Raw genomic sequence first — 25,787 nt, 5'->3', positions numbered from 1 at the left:
TAATGGAGCCTTAATTATCTCTAACTTTGAACAGTGGGGAGGGAGTGGTTAAACCATGCCTAGGACACTTAGGCAGAGCCACACGCACCTGTTCCCATCCCCTCTACCTTTACAGTGGTCTGACATCTGAGCCCCTTGCTTAGCGAGTTCAGTTCAGTTGAGGGTCAAGTATAGATACTAAAGACTGTCTCCATTATCTATCTCATCCTTATGTAGAGAGACAAGGTGGATAAGGTAATATCTTTTATTGGATCAACTTCTGTTGGTGAGAGAGACAAGTTTTTGAGCCACAAAGGCTGCTTTTCTTCTAAGGAAGCAGCAAGACTTTGAGGAATGAAACCATGAGATTTTGCCCCTTCCTCAAGATATTTCAGTTCCAGTGACACTATTCCATTTCAAAACATTGACACCTGTTTCAAAACACGGAATATGCTCCTCTTATTATAATGGGTAGAGTTTGTCACTGTTACCTCTACATCACTAGTGCAGGATGCTTTTGATACAAAAAAAAAGAAATCAACATTTATCTATGTTTACATATTCATGTATTTCTAAGCCCTAATCATCATAGCAGGTATGCATCAGACTTTATACAGATACAGTAATTAAGACTTTCATTAAGTTTGTCCGTAATACATGCTGCTCTTCATCTCTCTACTGCACACACACATATATCCCTAAATACATATCTGTTATCAATCCTGACATATACTTCCTGAGCTTAAACAAATAATGCAATGATAAATTACAACAAGCAAGACAGATAACAGAAAATGAGGAGAAAGAAAAAACTGCTCTAGGGAAAGCATTAATTAAAAAGAAGGTTATTTATAAGGATTCTAATCAATCATTTCATTTCACATTAGAAATATAACTCATGAATACAGCTTTCTAAACCATTTCCTGTGTTTCCTTAAAGCAGAAGAGAATCCACTTTCCTTAAAAATATATTTTTTCCTTTGTTTCTCCCCATCGCCTTATTGATCTATAGAAAAGAAGCTTGCTTTAACAACACTTTGCAGAAATCTATGAGAAAGACAAAGGTCAATAGAGCAGATGCCAGTAATCTCTTCAAATGCAGCTTGTAGAGTCAACATCATTTTCTACGTTCTAGATAATAGTAGCTTAGATTATCACTGGATAAATATTATCAAATCCCTAAATTAGCTTTCTTGGATATTTATAAAACAACACATATACACAGAGGCAATGTTAGCATCTAAAATAAGATCAGAACATCTTGCATAAAGGGAACCCATTACATGAACTCCTAAAAACAAATCCACTGGCTGATGAGTAATTCAGGGAGTAAACATAAAATAGCTTTCTTAGAATTTATAATCTAGACTTTATTTTACTCTTGTAGCTGAACTATCATAATTTGGTGCTAACATTTTAAAACAAGTGGATTCACTGCTTTTAGCAAAAAATAGCTGAATCTAGAAAGAGTCATAATATTCCCAAATAAGAATCTAACAAACCTCTGGAAAGCTGAAAAAGCCAGAACTCTATTTTAATGATTTGGGCCCTGAATTATCAGCTGCCACAGAAAAGGTAATACAGCTTGGACTGAAGTATATTTTGCATACTTCTTACATGGGATTTGAGGGAGTATTGTGGGGGATGACACCTTTACTTTCAGCCACACTGCAAAGCTTCCCCCTCCAGCTTCTTGCTTACACATGGATCTTCAGATCAGCAGAGAGCTCTCCTGCACATGGCGACAAAAGGGAATGAGTCAGTAGTGATCATCTCGTGCCAGATACATGAGTCTGCCTGAGCAGGAGTACTGATCGAAACATTTTCAGGCTGTTGGTCTGATTGCCAATGCTTCAGGTCCAGTTTAGGAGAAATAACAAGCTATTTACATGTGCTGGAGTTTTCGGTGACAAAATGAATCTTGAAATTTTGTTTAATTTAGACACAGTTTAAATAACATAACATAAGAATGGCCATGCTGGGTCAGACCAATAGTCTATCCAGCCCAGTATTCTATCTTCCGACAGTGGCCCATGCCAGATGCTTCAAAGGGAATGAACAGAACAGGGCAATCATCAAGTGTTCCCTCCTCTGTTGCCCAGTCCCAGCATCCTGCAGTCAGAGGCTTGGGGTTGCATCCCTGACCATCTTGATGGACCTATCTTCCATGGCTAAGTCCCACTTTCCCTTTCCAAACTTTCCTGAAATCAGTCTCACAGTCTTTATTGGAACAATTGGTATATTCAAATTCCACATACTTCAGCACTTTCCAGGTGTTGCATTAATTTTTTTAGCATCTTTTTATCCCACAAATGTCCCCAAATATGATGTAATTACATAAATTGGCCAGAGTCAAACTAGACGTGACATTTTTACCCCCCTCTTCTCATGCAGGCTCCCACTCCTGTGAGAGTCACATGGAAGTAGTTTCAGGGATTCTCAAACTTTTTTTTCTGGGACCCCCTTTGAAAATATTTCAGGTTGTGATGACCCCCCCCCCACCCAAAAAAAAAAAAAAAAAGTTATGACCCTCTCATGCCATGCCATCCTTACTTCTGCGCTGCTGCTGGGGGCGGTGCTACCTCCAGAACACCTGATCAGCAGCCGCTTCTCTCTGGCCACTCATCTCTGCAGGGTTCTGGCTGGGGCTGACAGCTCATGACCCCCCCCATAATAACTTTGCAAGCCCTTGAGGGGTCCCGACCCCCAGTTTGAGAACCCCTGAGTTAGGTGATAGGAGAGAGGAAGAGAAAGAGGACTGGGGCCGGAAATGGAAAAATGATCTGTTGAGGCTGGGATGGATTGGAGATAGGAAGCCCACACACGCATGAATATGCCTCCCAACAGCTTCAGTGTTTGTGCAATCTGAACTAAAATCTTCAAATCTGCCTGTCAGTGATTTCATGGAATACAAACATTTCTCAAAGTTGTCTCTCTGCTCCCTCCCAACAGAAATGCTAACCTATGTTAGTGCTGCACAGGTATCATTCATGCTGAGAAGCAGATTGGAGCCTTGTTCTCTCCCCAGCACACAGAGGCCCTTTCATCTTAGTCAATCCAGCAATATTTTTCATTCCCACCTTATGTTTTTGTTTGAGTCCAGCTGTTTAATCCTCAGCGATAGAGACTTCTGGCTTGGACTTCAAAGTGCAGCTGTAACTATACTTTGGATTAGCTTCTCCTGCCCAAACCTGCCCAATTTTGTAGGGAGAGAGGGGAAATGATTTAATTGAAAGTCTGTCCATTGCAATTAGTTTGTAAATGAGTAAAAACAGGGGTGGGGGGGTTAGGTTATTAAATATTGGCATACCTACTATATGTGCCTATGGCACAACTGTCACAGAATTGTGGCATTGGAAGGATAGCAGAGGCTAGAGGCAGAGGCAAATCAATATTGTCAGTGATTTATGATTTTGTTATTATTATTATTATTTTAAAACTTAGGTGCCTGGGGCTGGTCAAAAATGCCAGACACATGTGGCACTGAGTGGACGATGCTTGAAGAGAGCCTAGAGACAAATGCTGATCCTGTGCAATGCTGAGCCTGTAGCTGTGTCCTGCTTTAAAATCTCAGGGCGTTGCAGAGCCAAATATATTAAAAACAACATGAGCTGTTTTTATATGGATACAAAAACATATCAGTAGCACAGCTGTCACTGGCAGTTTCAAGGAGAGTTTGCCCACAAATCCTCAAGCCTTGAATCTTTCAGAGATTGATAATTTAACTAGGGTTTAGTTCCACACACTAGATTTTTTTCCCAAGGGAATAATAAAAATATTAATATCACTACAACAGAGATGAAAGAATCTTTCTGTGATAACTGTAGGCCTGAGTCCTCTCAGTCACCTTCTTTTGGACTCCTCCTTTTCCATCTTAACACCAACTACTGTTAGGTAGTTGCTCCTCTCTCTCCAAATCTCTCACCAGTAGCATGATACTCCTTCATCATATTTAGCAATACATGAAGCCATTGCTAGAAATCATAAGGCATCATGGACTCAGAGATATCCCAATGCATGGCTAAGACTGGCACTTGGATAAAGACAAGTTGGATGAAGCCACATATGGGCTAGATAGAGGTTATGGTGGCAGGAAGAACAAAATACTTTGGGGGTGGGGAAGGAAGGGGAAATTATCCTCCAGTGAGGGATTCTGACTTCAAATGGTCATTATGGTTTGTAGCCTTAACATCCTTCTGGATTCCTCACTGCTTCTTGATATTCAAATAACTAGTTCTGCTAAAAATATCTGCTTCCTGCGATGACTTTCCATGAAGTGCCACCCCATCCTGTCAGATATTGAACTGACCTTGGTATCCAGTGCTTTTGCAACCTCTAGGTTGTTCGCTGCAGTATGCACTGTACCTTGAAATGAAAATTGTAACCCTGGAAACTATGTCACTTCTTTTGGACTGCAATAACTCATCTTCTTAGCCATATAGTTCTCGGAGAACACTTAACCCCAAGACTCCGCTCACTGGATTGGCTCCTCCTTGAATTCTACATAAAATTCAAGGGTTTGGTCCTAATCTGAAAGCCCTGAAGGGATTGGCTCATGCTAAAACCCCATTTTTCCCTAGGACAAAGTACTTTCACAAGGGCAATCTCCATCATCCATCCATGAGTCCAATAACCTCCTTTGAAAATCTTACAAGTGTCTAGAATAGTACAAATTTTGCCATTTTCAGCACAAAATATAAAATCTTTTTCTTCAACTTAGTTTTGCCAAAATGTCAATACAAAAATAATAATAATAATCAATTAAAATAATACATTTTATTCAGGAGAAGGAGAGAAATAACCAGGGGCTGAAATCAGGCTGGATTTTATAAGCATGAAAAATGCTCAGACACCACAATAACGTGCGTCACATTATTGAATAGAAAGATATATTGATCCTAAATGCCTTACTCAGGAAAATTCCCATTGATTTCAATAAGAGTTTTGCCTCTGTATTGTAACTCTTTTGGAAGCACAGACCATGGTTTTTTCTGTGTTTGCACAGCACCTAACACAATGGGTCATGGCACTGATGGGGTTTGCTATATATTACTGTAGTACTACTACAGATAATAATAATTGGGATCACAAGATTGGGCCCTTTGCTATTGACAGTGCTTACTTATTTCACCAAAGTGAGAGTAGGGAAGCAACATAAAAAACTCTAAGCTGTGGCCCAAGGTAGCCTTCTCTTCTATCCTATTTGGTTCTTATTCTACACCTATCACCATATCACAGGTTGTGATCTTTCACCAGTTGAACTTGTATTGATTACATCTGTGAAAGATTGGGGCTATATTTAGCAAATGATAATACAAGCTATAGAAAAAAGACATTGAAGTCAAGGGCAAAATAAGATGGAAAGCTCAGAATACATGGAACTAGGGAACATATCATATAATCATAAGAATGAGAAATGGAGAAGAAATAATAAAAGCTTATCTATTCCAATCCTCCTGTATAAATGAGTCTGCATGTGTATGGTGTATATTGTTAAGAATCTACATTTTGCCATCTGATTTTATCTTGAATTGATACTAGTCCTCATTCTAAGGACATCTGGGATATGTGATCTCAGTCTTGAACAGTTCATTATTAAGGATTTTATTTTTTGTGGACTGGAACCCCACTGCTTATAGACATCTGCAGTAACAAAATTGATTAATATTTTTAGTCGTTCTCGCAGAAGACAATGACATAGCTTTTCCACAGCTGAACGAGTACTCCAGGGATCTCTATGTTCAAAGGTAGCAATGTGAAATGTGTAATATGGGTACAGACAAATAAATTGTGTGCCAGAAGGGACTGTTTTGTCATTTTAAGTGAGAACAAAAATGATGATACTCAGAGAGCTCTTATTTCTTTTTTTAAAAAACAAAACACCTACAATAATCTACAGTATTGTGCACCCATAGTCTAAACATCTGTTTCAATCTCTGTGCCCTGCCCACAGACTCATGAGTGCATTCCTGTGTGGGGGCTACCATTTTGGCCAAGACACTGGGGACTGACCTCCAGAGCTAAAAGTGTGACCTCTTGCACAAAGTGATCTGCAGCTGTGGTGGGGTGGGGGAAAATACCTGAGCCTGGGGTGTTATCTGACCCAGGCTCTACTCTGGGAGAGGTTGCTGCCACATCCCTGAAGGTTGAATCACTACAGGCACTGTGGGAAAGGTAAATCAATGCAGCTGAGTTCTTGTCCCATGCCTGAGTGATGGCTCACTGCAGTTGGAGGGGCAGCTGAGCGAGTTGCCATGGTTTGGATACTGGTTTGCCTCACGTTGTGGTCCTGGTCCAGATGTGGTGCTCTGCATAGTATGAATTTGCCAAGGAAAACATCACCACCTCAGTTCACACCTCCATGTCCACATGGTGCCTTTCTCTTGATGATGTTAGATGTCTACTAGTAACTGCAACCCATTGCCTTAGTCTTTCCTAAGTCAAAAGCAGCCCCTGAAATATAGAATCATAGAGTTGGAAGGAACTCAGGAGGTCATCTAGTCCAACCCCCTTCTCAGAGCAGGACTAACCTCAGATAAATAATCCCAGCGAGGGTTTTATCAAGCTGCATCTTAAAAACCTCTAAAGATGGAGATTCTACCACCTCCCTAGGTAACCCATTCCAGTGCTTCACCACCCTTCTAGTGAAAAACTTTTTCCTAATGTCCAACCTAGATCTCCCCCCCTGCAACTTGAGACCGTTGCTTCTTGTTCTGTCATCTGCCACCACTGAGAACAGCCTAGCTCCATCCTCCCTGGAACCCCCTTTCAGGTACTTAAAGGCTGCTATCAAATCTCCCCTCATTCTTTTCTTCTGCAGACTAAACAAGCCTAGTTCCTTCAGCCTCTCCTCATAAGTCTTGTGCTCTAGCCCCCTAATCATTTTTGTTGCCCTCCGCTGGACTCTCTCTAACTTCTCCACATCCTTTTTGTAGTGGGGGGACCAAAACTGGATACAATACTCCAAATGTGGCCTCACCAATGCCGAATAGAGGGGAATGATCACTTCTCGTGATCTGCTGGCAATGCTCCTACTAATGCAGTCCAATATGCTATTAGCCTTCTTGGCAACCAGGGCACACTGCTGACTCATATCCAGCTTCTTATCCACTGTAAGCCCCAGGTCCTTTTCTGCAGAACTACTGCCTAGCTCATCGGTCCCCAGTCTGTAGCTGTGCATGGGATTCTTCCGTCCTAAGTGCGGGACTCTGCACTTGTCCTTGTTGAACCTCATCAGATTTCTTTTCTATCCATCACCAAGTCCTAGCAGCAGCTTCTCAGAGGCATGCCAGAGAAACATTGCCTCCAGAAAAAGAGGGAGCTGTCAGTCTTGGTTATTAAAGAAAGTATGATCCAGACCCTTAGCATGGAACAGTAAGACCACATCAGCTTGGGTCTTGCCAGGAAATGAATTTCCCAAGCCTAGATTATTTTCTCCCACAATTCCCAGAGTAGACCACATAGTGCACAGCAAATGCAAGACTACAGTACACAGAGATTTGTGGCATTGTGCATCCTGGGACAAGCTTTATGGCTTGTCATGACCAGATCCAGTGGCAGTGCAGATACGGGATATGACAGCGGCCATGCTGATACTGGCAGTGTGGACATGCTGTAGCAAGTTAGACTACCGTGTATTGACTAACTTGTGATTGCTTATCCTGTAATTAGTATGCAGTGAAGACATACTCTAAGTTGTGATGGTGGAAGATGCAACAGGGAACTTGCCATTGCATCCACAGCCCTGATAGCTGCATTCACAGTGTGGCAGCTGCCTCAGAGAGCAGCAGCTGCTTCTATCTCTGTCCAGAGAGCACTGAAGATATTAAGATGAGCTGGACTTAGCATTTCTACGCAGGCATATGAAGCAGGGTTTTTTTTTTTCAAGCCTCAGATGTAGTTGATCTTCCTCCTCTTCTCTGATTACCCCACTATGCACAGGGTCAGATGATTTCTTTGGACACACCCCAACTATTGAAATTTAAAAGTATGTGTAGATAGGCAAGGGCAGGGGAAGGTTAGAAGACAGAAGGGGATGGAAGGTTCTTTTGCTCTCTCCCAGCTTCCTACTGCTGACATGGAGACAAGTTGACGGTTCTGCTCAAACACACCTGTTTGCATTTATTAACACTGATTCACATTGATTTATAATTTCCCAGCCTATTTTCACAGGGCTTTTATATCCATATGCACTGCAGACAAAGGAAAGGCAAGGTGAGGTTGAGATTCTGCCCTTGGGCACAAAGAAAAGTACTCTCCTTCATATACAAATAAGACACACATTGTTCTGGAGTTGGGGGGGGGGGAGGGTTGGCAAGCTTTGCCTTTGCAGTAGAACTGTAAATCACATATTACAAAATCATAACAATTTGAGGACTGTCCTACTTCACTGTAAAAGAAAAAGTTACTTACATCTAATTCTTACATTCTAACCTATACATCTCACTGGATTACTACTCTTGGAACTATGCTTCTAGAAAATTACCAGCAGGGAACTACCACAGGTTCCTAGTTCTGAGACACTGAGGCATTTTACACAACCCTCAGTTGCTGCCCCTGCATTCCAGTCACCTGACACACAGCATTTGTCTTTTCATTAACAGTGTAGTAGGTTACCTATTTAATTGCTGGCTTTGGTACTAAATACTAAGCTTTCAAGAGAACACTCAATAGCTATAGATCTGTCCAAAACACCCTGAAAGAGCACCGGAAACATCACTAACCTCAGATCATCAAGCATTGAACGATTTCCTGATATAGCAGGCTGACACAATAAAACAGAATTCTTTTTCTCAGCGGGCAACAGATAGATTGCTTTGCTGAAAGGCAGCCACCTCGGGGATGAAAAAGGAAATTTTGGTCTAATGCCAGAAGGTTAAAAAGTTCAAATCTGAATCCAACACAAAATTTGAGGCTGTTCAGATTCATGATTTTGGTCTAGCCCATTATAAAACTAAGGGCTATTTCTAAAAATCAGATCTGCATCCAAGAATGCTTGGATCCAGGCTTTTGTTTCAAATCCAACTCTTCCCAATCCACCAGAACAAATCCCTAAGCTTATGAAAAATGCCATGAGTTCTTTAATATCTCTGCAGAGAGGACAGAGATTGGGTTTTTAAGGTGTCATGAAAGAATTGACAGAGTGAACTGTGGATTAATCATATTTTCTCCCCAGAAAGAAAAACGTTACCCTGTTTCCCAAGAGCCTCAGGATCAAGTTTTGATAGGGATGGGTTATTCCACACTGTTTTAGATCATTAAGCCAACCCTTTGGTTTAGCCCAGAACACCTAAAGAGCTGACCTTGCTCGCTGGCTAGTCAAATTATGCAAAATACCATGCAAAAAGAAGAGAATTAAAAGAAATAGCACAAGATTCAGCTACACTGATGATGTTTAGAGTAATATTTACCCTTATCTTTTGAGAAATGCTAATTAATGCTGTGAGATAGAAATCAAAACACTCCAGGGAAGAGATCAGATGGACATATTCCCAGTTCAGTTTAAAGTTTGTTAGATATATCAAAGTAATGTCCCAGAATTAGAAGTTAAACTGCACTGTTCTGGCCAGTATCTAATGTATCTGTGTCTATTACTACAAGGAATTTCCATTCATGTATTGGGTTTATTATAACCCCATGACTTAGGTCAATTATTAAACTCCCTGGTGTTTTTAGCTATGTAACTGTCTAAATTGTTCAACAATATCACTTTTTTAATTGGTTAAAAATGTAACACTTTTGAATTCATCCATTTGTGGTACTATAACCCTAAGAATTCCTTCTGGGTTGTAACACAGATTTTTGTTTGAAGTCTAAAGTTATTCAGCTACCATTGGATAAGCTCTGAATGGTAGTGATAGAGGTTTCTGACGATTTATGTTGATATGTTTATTATCTTTAAAATCCCATTGTACTTGTTTGAAGAAAAGTATTGAAATGGTAAACAGGACTATTCCTTGTAGATAATTAGCAAAGTCATGTTAAATTGACCAGAGTCTTTGAAATGTAGACTTGTATTGTTAGAGAATCAAAAGTAGATACTACTTGTATTTGTCTGTGTTTACCTATATCTTGTTAGGTTTTAGAAGTTTATCAATGGGACCTAATTTTCTTGCAGATCACAAACTTCTGTTCCTATCTACAATGTTTCATTACTATATTCTATTGATTCTGAAATCAAAAAAGGATAACATGTAGATGGAACTGCAGCCCACCCCACCATTGTCCTCCCCAGACCCACACTCCCACCCCCATGCATGGACTCACTTGCTCCCCTTGGCAAATGCCTCCCAGGGACCCTACCCCCATGCTGGATAGCATCCCCCTCTCCCTACATACCCCCCTGCAACCCTCAAGCCCCACACTTCCAGCCCCTCTTACGGGGCCACAGCTCATCATGCTGCTGCCACCCCCTGATCCCAGACCTTCCCACTGCATACCATCCCTGGATGTTGTATTACTGTGCCTTTTAAACCCTGACCATTGCTTTTTTGTTTTTTGCTTAAACATTTTCTCTAATAAAACGTTTATTGTCTTCATTCTTTTTGAAATTGTGACTCCACATTGTTAAATTTCATGTTAACTGCTCGAATGGCGTTGTGTATTGTCTGAGGAAGGACCCACTGAATAGAGATCAAACTGTCTGAGGAAGGACCCACTGAATAGAGATCAAACTGTCTGCTCGCTTTCATCAAAACCCACTTGATGGAATTACCTGTAAGCACCTGACTTGCTTCAGCTATAAAGAAAGTCAGGTCTGATCCTGCTTTATCTCAGAGCTGCTTAAACATCTAGCAAGGGACATGAAGGGTAACAAGAAGGGTTTCTACACGTATGTTATCAACAAGAAGAAAGTCAAGGAAAGAGTGGGCCCCTTATTAAATGGGGGAGGCAACTTAGTTGATATGGAAAAAAATGAAGTACTCAGTACTTTTTTTGCCTTTGTTTTCACAGACAGGTCAACTCTCAAACTACTGCATTGGGCAGCATGGAATGGGGAAAAGGTGAGCAGACCTCAGTGATGAAAGAACAAGTTCAAGACTATTTAGAAAAGCTGGAGATGCTGTCCATGGGGCCAGATGCAATATACCCGAAGGTGCTGAGGGAGTTGGCTGATGTGATTGCAGAGCTATTGGCATTTGTCTTTGAAGATTCATGGCAATCGGGGGAGGTCCCGGAAAAATGGAAAAAGGCAAATATAGTGCCCATCTTTATAAAACAAAAGATGGAGGATCTGGGGAACTACAGACCGGTCAGCCTCACCTCAGTCCCTGTAAAAATCATGGAGCAGATCCTCAGGAAATCCATTTTGAAGTACTTGGAGGAAAGGAAACGGATCAGGAACAGTCAGCATGGATTCACCAAGGGCAAGTCATGTCTGACCAACCTGATTGCCTTCTATGATGAGATGACAGGTTCTGTGCAAATGGAAAAAGCATTGGGTGTGATATATCTTGACTTTAGCTAAGCCTTAATGTGGTCTTCCACAGTTTTCTTGCCACCAAATTAAAGAAGTATGGGTTGGAAGAATGGACTATAAGGTGGATAGAAAGAGGCTGGATCATTGAGCTCATTGGATAGTGATCAACGACTTGACGTCTAGTCGGCAGCTGGTATCAAGTGGAGTGCATTGGTCCAGGGGCCAGTTTTGTTCAACATATTCATTAATGATCTGGAAGATGGGGTGGACTGCACCTTCAGCAAGTTTGCACTTGCTGGGGTGGATTGGTAGATACTTTGGAGGGTAATGATAGGATACAGAGTGACCTAGACAAAATGGAGGATTGGGCCAAAAGAAATCTGATGAGGTTCAATAAGGACAAGTGCAGAATCCCGCACTTAGGACGGAAGAATCCCATGCACTGCTACAGACTGGGGACTGACTGGCTAAACAGCAGTTCTACAGAAAAGGACCTGGGGTTAAAGTGGACAAGAAGCTGGATATGAGTCAACAGTGTTCCCTTCTTGCCAAGAAGGCTAACGGCATATTGGGCTACCTTAATAGGAACATTGCCAGCAGTTTGAGGGAAGTGATTATTCCCCTTTATTTGGCAATGGTGAGGCCATATCTGGAGCATTGTGTCCAGTTTTGAGCCCTCTCCCCCAACTACAGAAAGGATGTGGATTAATTGTGGATGATTACAATGGAGGGCAACAGAAATTATTAGGGGCCTGGGACAAATTACTTGAGAGGAGAGGCTAAGGCAACCAGGTTTATTTAATCTGCAGAAGAGAAGAGTGAGGAGGGATTTGATAGCAGCCTTCAACTACCTGAAGGGCGGTTCCAGAGAGGATGGAGCTAGACTCCTTCTCAGTGGTGTCAAATGACAGAACAAGAGATCAGTGGTTTCAAGTTGCAGTGGAGGAGGTCTAGGCTGGATATTAGGAAAAGTTTTTTCACTAGTTGGGTGATGAAGCACTGGAATTGGTTACCTAGAGAGATGGTGGAATCTCCATCCTTGGATGTTTTTAAGACCCGGCTTGACAAGGACTGGGATGATTTAATTGGGGTTTTTCCTGCTTTGAGCAGAGGGTTGGACTAGATGACCTCTGGAATTATCCTGCAAGTTCTTGTTGAATTGTTGTGGAAGAATTTGAACAAACTCCATGCATGGACTGCCTATTTGACCTATTGAACTGATTCTAGAAAGACTTTTACAAATCAACAGCCTCACCATCTCTGCTATGGAACTGACCTAAGAATGTTACTCATATCTGTATGTATAATCATCTTTAACCCCAGTAACTCTCTTCTCTTTTTAAATACATCTTAGATTAGTTAAGAAGAATGCACTTTAAGCATGTTTTTGGTTGAGATCTGAACTATAGATTGACCTATTGGTTTATGTATCCGATATCTTGGGATTGGTAGAACTTTATATATGGTGAATAAGGTTTTAAATAATCTTCACTATATAGACTTGGCTGTTTGGGTGGGATCCAAATGCTGGATTGCTTAAAGAGAACTGTGTTTTAGCTTCTTGGTAACCAGTAAGGTAAGGTATTACAGAAGTTGTTTGGTTACTGACTTGGTGAATCTAATTATAAAAAGTGGAAACTAAGTAAAATTAAATGTGAATAATGAAAACACCACATGTATGTAGGGACACAATTCAAAAGGCCCAGGCACAAAATGAAATTAAACTAGCTAGAGACACAAAAGGATAACAAGAAAACATTCACAGTCATGCTGGAAGGGCATATAAAGTGGGGCCCTGCAGGGATCAGTTGTAGTCTGGTTTTATTCAATACCTTCAATGATTTAGATAATTGTATAGAGAGTACACTTATAAAGTTTGTGGACATTAGCAAGCTGAGAGGGGTTGGAAGTGCTTTGAAGGGTAGAATTAAAATTCCAAGTGACCTGGACACACTGGAGAAATGGTCTGAAGTAAATAGGATGAAATACAATAAGGACAAATGCAAATTACTCCATTTAGGAAGGAACAATCAACTGTACACATACAAAATGGGAAATGACTGCATAGGAAGGAGTACTGCAGACATGGATCTGGGGGGTTATAATGGATCATAAGCTAAATATGAGTGAACAGTGTAACTGTTGCAAAAAAAAGGAAACATCTTTCTGGGATGTATTAGGAGTGTTGTAAGTACAACACAAGAAATAATTCTTTCGCTCTACTCTGTGCTGATTAGGTCTCAGTTGGCGTATCGTGCCCAGTTCTGAGTGTCACATCAGGAAAGATGTGGCTAAATTGCAGAAAGTTCAGAAAAGAGCAACACAAATTATTAAAGGTCTAAAAATCACAAAGCAGTAGGGAAAAGAGGAAAAAACTGGGGTTGTTATTCTGGAGAAGAGAAGACTTGGGGGGGGGGGGGACATAACAGTTTTCAAGTACATAAAAACTTGTTATAAGGAAGATGGAGGAAAAATTGTTTTCATTAATGTCTGAGGATAGGATAACAGGAAATGGGCTTAAATTGCAGCAAGGGTGATTTATGTTGGATATTAGAAAAAAATCCTAACTGTCAGAGTTGTTAAGCACGGGAATAAATTGCCTAGGGAGGTTGTGGAATCTCTATCATTTGGAATTTTTAAGACTAGGTTGGACAGACATCTGTCAAGGATAGTCTAGATAATGTTTGGTCCTGCCTCGAGTGGAGGGGACTGGCCTAGATGACCTCTTGAAGTCCTTTTCATTCTTACGATTCCATGCTTCAGCTACTCAAACTCTGACACATCCTATTGATTTCAATGTAGCAGTGCCAATTTACAGCAGCAAAGAAGTTGGCCCTATGTTTCTCTGTATTGTTTAAGCAGTTCTACAGAAGCCTTCTTCAATAACCAACCATTGATATAATTCTATTCTTTATTATTGTCCTTAACTTGACCTTTCAAATTTACATACATATAACAAAGAACAAACAATGGCAGAACTTTCCATGGGATACCAGTTAATGTGAATGCAGCATGCATTCATTCAAGGTGCTTTTAAGTCTATTTGGACTAAAAAAAACCTACTGAAAATAAAATTGTGCTATAGAAGTATTTATGAATGTATTACTGGCTTGTCCCCAGCAATGCCTGAAATTCTACATCTGAAAACAAATATAAGGTAAGACAAATCCCATGTGGGAGGAAATGCATCTTAGTTTTCAATTGATCACAATTTTAGTGAAGATTAGCCTTTTTAGTGCTATCTTACTTTTTATGGACTAGTATTAGTAGCACACATTATGGCTAAGACTGTGGAAAATACTAATTCTAGTAACTGTATAAGTGTTAACATCTGTCTCTTTCTTCCACTGATTTTTAATTTAAGTAAGGGAAAAAACTGACAGATCCATGCCTAGTTGTTCCGTGATAAGCTGCAATGGACTTTGATCTTCACAATCTGTATAAATCAAGGTCAGTGCACGTTTTACTGGCAATGGAGTCAGTTTCCCCCTGAGTTAGTGGTACAAGATACTGTGTTTCTTGTGAAGCAGTCTTTACAGGAAGTTCTGAACCATGTGTAGTCACTCAAAAGGTGTTCAAGGACACTTCTGCATGAATAAAAACATTAAACTTTCTCAGGAGCCAGCCTAAAACTGTGGAATAAACTTTGTACTTTAAGATGCATTTCTCTGACTTTGCCTCTCTAACTTATAGCAATCTCTATATATTCCAAGATAAAACTCCACAGCACACCCTTTTTCTCCTGAAGGGAGAATGAGAGAACAAACATGTGAAAGATGTTAGCCATGCTGTTTAATGCATTAACGTGCTCAGCTATTACAGTGATGAGGACAATACAAGAACCTACATAGACTAGAGAAGAACACTAGTGCATGAGGTACATTCTAGTCTGCATAATTACATTGTGATAGTGCATCTCTCTTAAATGCCTGTACACAAAAACTTTAACTGATTATATTTTTTATAAAATTTATATTAATGGAATTAAGTAGTTTTTAAGCAGCTTGATTTTGAGCCATGGTATACTGAAACACCACTTTACCCAGGATCCTAGATGTAGTGAAAAACAAAATAAGAATTGCAGAATTATGAGCTCTTGTCCAGGTTAAGGAAGTATAAGCACAAGATGTGTGAATGGGTAAGGAACTACTTTTGTATTTTTGTAAGTCAAAGGACCATGGATCATAAGTTATGACAAGGAAGACAACAAGCCCTAATAGCCAAGGAGGCACTGAAGATTGTCCATGTGAGGATAGGCAGCTAAATACAATGGGTTCAGATCATCTTGTTAGAGTCCTCATTTTCTGTTATTCCCTTATTCCCTATTGCTTATTTGAGGAAAAACACAGATTCATGGACATAACTAAAACACAATATTCTAAAAGGAGAACTCCAAAGTGGACCAAGAGTCAGACTGACATAATCTAATAAGGATTGGACAATGTAATCGAGGTGAAAAATCTGTGATTACCTGATTGAGTCAGAAGGTTACAAAGGGAAATCTGGTGGGACAATACCAGACTGAATTTCACCCATAAAAAACTAGATAAACAAGAAATGAACTGTGCTTCTCTTGAGGTCACCATGATAACAGCTCGATGGCTGATGTTTCTACTTTTCCTAACAAGGAAAGTAGAGACAAAGACATCTCAGGTTAGCCAGCTGACCTGAGAACAATGCCCACTAGCATGATGGTACCAGAGCCAGAAGACATTGCCTGGTTCCCCAAACTGCAGTTCTTAACAGACTCTGAAGCGCCACAGACAACCAAGCTATAGAACAAATACTTTTTTCTTGTTCTAGCCATTTTAGGTTGTGTGTCTGTATGTCTATTAATAGTAACAACACAAATATTTTCTTTAGTAGTCTAAGATGGATAAGGAGTTTTATTTTCTGGCCTGAACTATTTTTTAGTGTTAAACAACTGCTGTGCTAGTTTTTTTTCCACAGGAGTGTCTGAAGTGATGCTTTAATGTAATTTAACTAAATAATTGTAATGTTCTAATTTGCTCAATGATTACTTGGCCAAATTCAGACTTGGAATGAATGAAAGTCAATGGAGTTGCACCACCTCACATTAACTCTGAATTTGGCCCAACGTATTTATTAACTTTTGAATTAATAAACAAATGCAAACACAAATCAAACATTTCTCTTAACCCTAATTTAAACTTGCCTATAAAAATAATCTATTAGCCAAGATCCAGTTTCAGAATTTTGATGCATTCATTGAAAAGCTGAGAAAACCTGAAACTTTCAACTGTATCCTGATTGCCACAAAAAATTAATAAAACCTATGGGTGATTTTTAGGTGTATAGTAGGTTTTACAGTCAGCCAAAAGAGCTGGGCAATTTAGAACTGGAAATATTCAGCTGGGAAATGGGGTGTGATAGTGCAATGTGTTTTACAATCAGATTTTTTGCAATCAGATTCAATATTACACTTTTTTGGCCATTTGATATTTTTGTTGCTACTTCCCCCCCTCCCCCCATGTCATTTCTACTGAGTTCAGTGGCTAATCATAAGAAACAATAAAACCAGTATCTTCAGGAAATAGTACACATACTTAATATCTACAGTGTGCCAGATATTTTACCTTAGATGGCATTAGGTTCAACAGTTCTATACTGGCATGCAAGATGGTTGAGAGTATGTGTCTATGACATCTTTTTTGCACTATAGTATTTGCTGTGTATAAGCCCTTGCTATTTCTTGTTTTTTTCCTCCCTCACAGTATGATTATGGCACATAACATTTACCCTCCTATCTTTTCTCTTTTATTACAACATCTGGACAAGAAAAGTCACTATACTTAAGGATGATTTGGCTTTTTCCACAGTCAACCCCATTAGGGGACTTTAAATGCCTCAACCATTTCCAATTGCATTAGGTTGAAGCTTGATAAATGAGCTGTCAGCTTAAATGTGCCTTGTTTTCAAAAAACTTGGACTTTAAAATCAATAAGCCATTTTAAAAAATATGGAGTGGCAAACACATAATTGGCAATTCCAGTTTAGTTTCATTTTTGAAAAGTCCGACCTAGAATAATCATCATTTATTTATTTATATATATATATATTACTTTAGCAATTTACTAACCTACAGTGAGCCCTTTGCTTTTTGAAAAGGAAAACAATTTTGAAATGTAAAAAATACTAAAATATTTTAAAAAGCATATTGCATAAAAGTTATGGTTGATAACTGTACTTAACTCTGTTAATTGTCCATTCACCTGATTCAGGTTTAACAGCGCTACTACTCATTAAAATCTCAATATAAAATAAATATATGTTTATGTGTGGCAGCAGTCCATCCAGGTGAAGATTGAACATTCTTACATTCAGTATCTTACAGTGTCAAAACACAGCACTGTCCAGAAATCTGAGATCAAAAGGAAAAACAGGAATACATCAAAGGTGCTAAGGAGTCCTCATCTCACAAACTCTTGACTTTCTGCATTTGATCTTAGAGGATGAGCATTTTCTGAGGAGAACCATCACACTACATTTAAAGAGATTTCATTACACTTTCATCATATGTGAAGAAATTCACACATCTGGAAGATTTATATAAATGCAAAAGTTTCTATAAAGCCATCCACAAGCAACTTTTTTTCTTGAGTAGTTCAAATTACTCCTTCCATCGTACATTGATATTTGTCAACACTGAATTCCATTTGCCAAAGCTTTGTTAAGTCCTTCTGTTCCCTACAGTTTTCTCTCATCTTGAGTCACTTAAATAATTTTTAGCAAAACTGCGAGGACCTGTGGCACCTTAAAGACTAACAAGAATTCCAAGGAAGTGGGTTTCTGCCCACCAAAGCTTATGCCCAAATAAGTGTGTTTGTCTTTAAGGTGCCACAGGACTTCCCCTGTTTTGCTAAAAACAGACTAACATGGCTACCCCTCTGGAACTAAATAATTTTGTATCCTCTCCAAATTTGCATCTTGCTATTCACCATTTTTCTGGATCACTGATAAATTTATAAACACCAGTTCTTATGGCATCCTACTACTAATCCTTGCCTTGTTGGAAACAGGTTATTTGTGGGTTGGATATAAGGAGAATGTATTCACTCATTGGTGCTCTATAGAATCTGTAATGGAATAAGACAAAACAAAATAAATTACTTCCCTGAGAGTAGAATGGAGACAGAAGTAGAACCAAGACTGAGTTCAAATAAAGTACAAATTTGATTGAAGCAGCTGCATGATTTTTACTTTGTTCATAGTCTTACCCTTCCAAATGGAGTGAAGGATTTGACAAGGCAAAAAGTGAGTCATAAACTGTCCTAATAAGGAGAACTGACAGATAATGAGATACCTTGGAAGCAGGACGATGTAGCTGTTAAAGCTCCATTTAAAATGGCAACTGTAAAATTAAAATAGGTCAAAGCATTACACTACCAGATTTAATTTTTTTTTAAAGTGCCAAAATTGGAGTCAATTTGACCTATTGCATAAATAATTCAACTACAGAAGTGTGAATTCAACTAATTAAATCAAATGTAATATATCTAAAGACATCTTTGAAGGCAGTAACTATTTGGGAAGACTAAATGGTACTTTTTGGGTTAAAATAAATATTTATTCAGTTGTTTACTTATATAGCACCCAGATTATAAGGAACTTTTCAAACAAATTAGGAAATAAAATCCCAATCCCAAGGAATTTACAATCTAAGGCTCTGAGATTATAATTTGCTTCACGAATCCATACAAAGCCTGAGTGAAGTAAGTGATCTGCCCATATGGAACAACTTGCAGATCAGAGCCTAAACAGATACTATGCTTTCCTTCCTCTATCCTTCATCTGCAATAAAAAGCAAAGCAACTGAGCAGTGACAATTAGCACAAACATTAGTAGTTCCAGGATGTTTTTTTTTTCCCTTCTTATTTTTGTTTTGACTTTCTAACATTGATTTTGTTAGCACTTCAATGAGCAGAGGACTAGGCTCATAGGCCTTATAGAGGGAAGAAAGTTTATTTGCCTAGTAACTGTAGTTCCTTGTGGAGATTGACAGTATTTCAATACTCTTGCCGACAGCACATTTGCTCCCGGAGAGTGGGGATAGATGCTGTCAATACTTGAAGTGTGTTTTAATGAATGTCTTGAAGGACATGAGAGTAAAGGCATGACAGACTGGTCAAAGTCTGCCTTTAAAGTCACATAGAATAACACAGATGAAGTCAAAGAGATAAGAGAAATTAAGAATATTATAACTGTCATATTTCTAAAATTTTGCTTTAAAGCATGGATTAATTTCTACCTAGATTTTACTTGCTGCCATATAAAATCATCATAATTTAGGAAGCTCTAAAGTTGTATTTTCTCTCCCCAAGTTAATGTTTTGCTGCTTTTTTAAATGTAGCTAACATCTACAAAGCCACAATATGGACTGAAGTGGTTAGCTCAAATATGTACCACATAAATATGCAGTTTTTGTTAGAAAGTAAATGACAACTCTATTGTATGATTTGGGAATGAAATATGAGCATTGCATCCAGCCTCTCTCATAAGAGAGCATTTTGGGATTTCTCTGAACCTTCTACTCTCCAGTGGCTGGAGAAAAAAATCATTGATATATTATGTGTGCTTCATAGTAGAGGATACTATTCTTGGGAGAGTTAATCTTCAATACAGCAGTCGGTAAAAGCTGAGCTGTGTCGTTTAGGCAATAGAAGAGCCTCACAGTGTGCCTACCTGGAGTTTTCTAGACAGCAGAAGATGTGAAAGAAAGATGTGAAGTCCTTCAAAATGATCTGCACCATCTCATGATTCTTGCATCTCTTCATGTATTCTGTATCTGAAATAGATTGTTTGAGTCACATTTAAGTGTAAATTCCTCATATCTGGGATCATGAGTTATATTTAGTTGGCAAAGAGAAGTATTAATTGGACCAGAAAGCATGAATGAGGACTCTATAGCCTAGTGGTTAATGCACTCACCTGAGAGAGCCCATATTCCAGTCCTGGCTCCAATGAATATTTAATTTTATGCAACGTGAAAGAGATTCAGCAAGACAGAGAGTCCCATCCCAGAATACTTAATAGCTTAGTGGTTAGGGCATTTATGTCGGAGACCAGGAATCAAGTCCCTGCTCTGTATCAGGAACAGTGGGGATTTGAACCAAAGTATCTCAGACTCTGGGTGAATGCACTAACTACCTTTTCCTCTGCTGTGTTTTGGGAAGGCCAAGGCTGGTAGGTATGCTCTTAGACAACCACGTAGCATGCCTATTGGATCTGGCCCAGCAGGCAAGACAGGTGGGGGAACACTTAATTGTGAATCCCTGGGGGGCCTGGATCTGAGTTAAGTCCTGACGCTGATGAACAGCTGAGCAACTAAGTAGACATGCACAAAAACTGAAATTTAAGTAGGTATGGGACATTGCTAATGAAAACTTAGGTGTATACAGAATTAGGCAGCAGCTGAGCAGTGGTTTGTGACTATCAGTGAGGCCTATATGTTGGACTCAGGCACCTGAAGTGGCAGTTGGGCACTTTATAGATTAGCTATGTGGAGACATCAAGGAAAATTAATCCATATTAACGAAAGGTGTGAATTTGAAGAGGATTAAACAAACTACATTAAACCCCTGTGTGTACACTCTCATTCCTAAGTAAAGTGGCCTTAATTTGGTTTAGCTTAATTCACTTTGAAGCAAAGGTCACTTTAATCCTGAATAACAGCATCCCCACAAGGATTTAATATGGTTTAATACTCCACTTCACATTCACACCTTTAGTTAATTCAGCCCTAACTCCACCTTGTGAATCTAGCTCTGAGTTTCTCTGGGCCTCAGTTCATCATATGTAAACTGATTAAGTCGAGTACATTCCTAACTCACCAGGATGTGGAGAGGATAAATTGATAAGGGAGGCACTCACATACTGTATTGGATGTGTTCCAAAGATTGTTGAAGTTGAAGTCAAAGGGAGCCTTGAAAATGCCGATGGATAAATAGCTGTGCAAACATTTCAATGTGCACCTATACTTCCACAGGTCATGTTCACAATGATATTTGTAAAATGTACATAAAAGTGTGCATGCATTTTTTAAAAAGAATTGTTTTACAAATCAAGGAATGGAAGTAGGTACAAAACAGGAATTATTTCAAGTCTCAGGCATTTTTCCTGTAGTATTTTTGTATGGTTAGAATGTTTCTAAGAGGAAATGTGTACATTTTTTCATTCTTGCCAAATTTAAAAAAAGGGTGAAGGGCTTTGCTCAAATGTTTGAAACAAAAAATATTCCATTTTGGCATAGACCGAACCTGGGAAAATATGGGCACAGACAGTTTTTTCCTATCAGTCTGTACAATTAATGGTTCAATGGAGTCCGGATCCTGACTTTATCCCCTGGATTTTATCATTCTACTAATAATAATGAATAATGTGTGAAAGCAACAAGACATAACAACTGTATATGTAGCAGTCATTACAAAGTACTTGTTGAAGAAAGAAGAGTTTCTTCGGACCTGTATTACCATTTTAACTAGAAAAAATTAAAGAATACTCCTATCTATTTTCATCTCAATATAGTTCTGCAAAAGCAGTGACTAGTACTCGCTGTATTCTCATATGCAGCGCTGCACTTTTGCTCTGAATCTGAAAATCCAAGATTATATATATAAAAATGCTAATCAAAGGTTTAGTTGTCATATATGGCTTCTGTCATCTCTGTTCAATTGTTTATAATCTCTTTTCAGCAATTAAGGGCTGCTCCTGAGGGAATAGTGACTTGATTGTTTTGTTCAAAATGTGGATCAAGTAATGTTGCCAAGATTAATCTTTTCCCCCCAACATTTTAATTATTCATGGCTGTTGACAGTCTGAAAGTTCTGTCTGCCAGCAAATAAGACACACATTTGTCCTTTTGATTTTCTAATTAGATTTTATATTGATTTTACTATGATGTGTAGATATTGTACCTGATTTCTGGCAGTACCCAAATTAAACATGGTTCAGCTGTAATGTCTTTCTAAGTAACTATCACAGTCGGTCAAATATGCTTCATTAACTCAAATGTGGTTAAGAGTATTTGAAATTTTAGGATGAAAAGAAGCCAGTAAAGTCATTTAGGTACAATATATTTTGTATTAGCAATTGTCTTAGGATGGTCCAGTGATTAAAGCAAAGAAATTGAAGTCTCACTGGTTTATTTGCTACTTATACTTGCTCTGTGAATTTAAGGAAGCCTTCCCCCCCATAGATTTTTCAGATCAGATGGCCAAGAAGCCACAATTCCAGAACTGCAAAAGTGGACAACTTTGGTTAAGAACCAAGCCTTTGCTTAAGAGTGGTTGTGAAGGCAGCAATTAGACACAAAAAAACAAAGAAAAAAGAGGAATTAGACAGTGTGACATTTCCCTGGGGGCTGCCCAGGATTATGAGGCACCTCGTTACCACCTGCCTTTACAAGACTTGCAAAAATAAGTCTGTACATACCAGGGTCAACTCCCTGACTTCACCAGGCAACAAAAGCACTCCCTTTTTCAGCCTATGCAGACGCCATTGTCCCTCGGCGAGAGGCACACTTCTATCCCCGAGTCCTCTGAGCATCCTCTCAGAGTGTCCAGCCCCTGTTCTACTCACAGATCTGCTACTCCCAAAGGAACAGTACACTCAGTTTACCAGTTTAACCTCAGGATCACTTTTCTGTTCAACACATAGCATTTAGATTTATTTATAGTGAAAAAATAAGTAAAAGTTTATTAACAAAGAACAGATACTCAAGAAGAATCAAGTAGAATTCATGCAAACATGGTTATTATAGCAGGGCATCACCGTGCCTGCCCTGCTTCCACTTCTGCTGCACTCATAAAATCACTCAGAGACCCTGGTGTTCAGTAATCACTGGTGCAGTTCTATTTACAGGTTGTGCTCCAACCACCTTTTCACCATACATGACTTGCATTTTAGCAGTTGCTCCCATGGTGGGGGAGCTATCATTCTGCTTCCCCTTCCTGGCTTTCTTCCTCTCAGCTCTTTATGCAGCCCCAGGCCAATTGCATTGGCAGCTGTCTCCCATTCTCTTATTCGGTGCAGGTTTTCTCCACGCAGCTCCAATTTAACTTCATACATTGGAGCTGGCATGTCAGAGGGCTGACTTAAGAGTTCCTGCCCAAAACCCTGTCATACACCTCCCTCCCCTTCTCTATCTGTCAGATTTACCTGTATGAGTCCTCTTGTCCCCCTACCAGGGACCTATGGGGAGTCTCCCCTCACCAGTCCAGAGACTCATGGGGTCTTCTTTGTGAGGTTCATCCATTCCCTACCTGCAGAAACTACATTGTGTGTGGGGGGGTGGATGCCTCCATAGCTCCACCACCATCCACAGCTCTGCACCCCCAGGTGGGCTCCCCTTCACTTCTGGAGGGAGTTCATGGTTGGGCCCTCCTTTTCCCTGAACACCCAAGGTTTCAGGGTCCCCCAACCCATCAAGCAGGGCCTAGGTCTGGTCTCCCAAGGAGCCCCTTGCAGGGTATTCCGCTGGGCCTTTCACCTCCACAACGGGTCCTTGTGAGGAAGGAGGTACAGGGGAGATATCCACCCATCCTTTCCTACTCGGGCTCTGTTGTCTAGGGCTTTCTGGTTCAGGGATCTCTACCCCCTTGCTCAAGGAATCTCCCCCTTTTCCTACCATAGGCTTCCTCCCCTGACCACTTTTCTCTTTGGGGAAGAGGTCCCAGTCGGTACCCACCATCACTGGATAAAGCAGGCCCTTTACTACCTCAACCCATTTCCAGCAAAACCTGCCCCAGACCTCGAGGGGCACCTGGGCCCTAAAGGCACTGGGAGTGCATCCTCATGGATGCACTCCTAGTTTATTTTGGCACTGGGAATCATCCATTATGGCTTCATCAACCCCTCCTTCTGAGAAAGCAGGCTGAGGCCATGTCCACTATGCCTCACTGGGGTCTCCTCCCCACCATCACAGGAATGGTGAACAGTTTCCATCCCTTCTGCTACACTCCAGTGTGGGCCCACCTACAAAATTCTGCAAAGTCACACTCCATGTCTGAGCCGTCACCTTTTTTATGTCCCGGTTGCCCACACTGCCAGCAGAACAGTGGTCTGGTTCCACTAGGGAATCCTCGGTTGTTCTCTTTTTTTCCTCCAGATGCTTCCTGGTCAGGGGTTCTCTGGATTTTCTCCCATTTTCCTCCTCTTTATTTGGGCTTTCTTCCTTCCTGAGGAAGTCAGCCTTCACATACTCCTCTGTCAGTTTTACCATGGCCTCTACCATATTCAGTTGGTGCAATCTCACCCATAACCTTATGCTTTCAGGGATGCCGTGTAACAACAGTTCTAGGATGAGTGCGTCCTATCTCCCCCATGGTCTGGGCAACAGGCCTCAGTCACTGAGTGGCCCCGTCCATTAATTTTGGGTGAATGCCTGGGGCTGTAAACCCCCCCCCCCTTCTACTTCGCTGTCCAGAATCTCTGTGATACTTCTCAATGGACAGCCCCATCCAATCCAGGATGGCCACCTTTACCACTTCATAACTTCTGGCTTGTTCTTCACTCAGGGCCACATAGGCTGCTTGGGCTTCAAAGGCCAGGAAGGAAGCTAGCTGCAGGGCCCAGGTTGCCCTATCCCATCCAGCCCCCACGGCTACCCACTCAAAGGTGCCTAGGAATTCATCAGGGTCATCTGCAGGACCCATCTTACATAGTCCCAAGCCTGGTGCCTGTATGCCACCCCCTCCTCCATAAAAGCTGCTGTTGTATGGTGGTCTGCTCTTGTATAAAGTCCTACAGGCTCTTCTGCTGCTCAGCTTGTCAGCTAAGCAAGGCCTGCCTCTCCAGCTTGTGGGACTGCTGGAAACTTTTGCATAGCTTTTTGTACCTCCCCCTGCTATTTCACCAACCATTTCAGGGTTTTCTCTATCTCCATGCTGCTAAAAAACACTCTTCCTCTGGCTCACAGTCCCAGACAAGCCTACATATGTAGCAGGGCATTGCCCTGCCTGCCCTGCTTTCACTTTTGTTACTCTCACAAAGTTACTCAGAAACCCTGTGGTTCAGTAACCACAGGTGCAGTTTTATTTACAGGCTGTGCTCACCTTTTCACCATACACCACTTGCCTTTCCAAATGCACAGTATGAAGTGGAGAACTATCTCTACCTCCTGCTCCTGGCTTCCTCCTTCTCATCTCTTTATGCAGCCCTGGGATAATTGGGCAGGCAGCTGTCTCCCATTCTGTTATTAGGTGCAGGTTTTCTCAGCCAGCTCCAATTTACCTCCCTAAATTAGAGCTGGAATAACAAAGGGCTGACTTAGCAGTTCTTGCCCAGCACCCTGTCACAGTTACACATACAGTAAAATCATAGAATGCTTTCTAGTGCCTAAACTTAACTAACAAGACATTTCCCTGTCTTA

At 40.3% G+C, this 25,787-nt stretch overlaps 1 long non-coding RNA gene across 1 annotated transcript; it reads right to left on the bottom strand.

Annotated features, from left to right (window-relative positions):
* Window positions 1-704: 704 nt before the first annotated feature.
* On the bottom strand, window positions 705-25,536 carry LOC137146203 (uncharacterized). Its single transcript, XR_010917846.1, has 4 exons — window positions 25,471-25,536; window positions 20,102-20,204; window positions 3,060-3,170; window positions 705-1,711 (listed from the first exon to the last, which is right to left on the bottom strand). It is a non-coding gene; the product is annotated as an uncharacterized lncRNA (long non-coding RNA).
* Between the last annotated feature and the right edge of the window lie 251 nt (window positions 25,537-25,787).

Source organism: Emydura macquarii, unplaced genomic scaffold (assembly GCF_026122565.2).
Source record: "Emydura macquarii macquarii isolate MOO-44397 ecotype Brisbane River unplaced genomic scaffold, CSIRO-AGI_Emac_v2 contig_383, whole genome shotgun sequence".
Lineage (NCBI taxonomy): Eukaryota > Metazoa > Chordata > Testudines > Chelidae > Emydura > Emydura macquarii.
The sequence above is the reverse complement of the archived record's forward strand: the minus strand, read 5'-3'. Positions and strand labels throughout refer to the sequence as shown.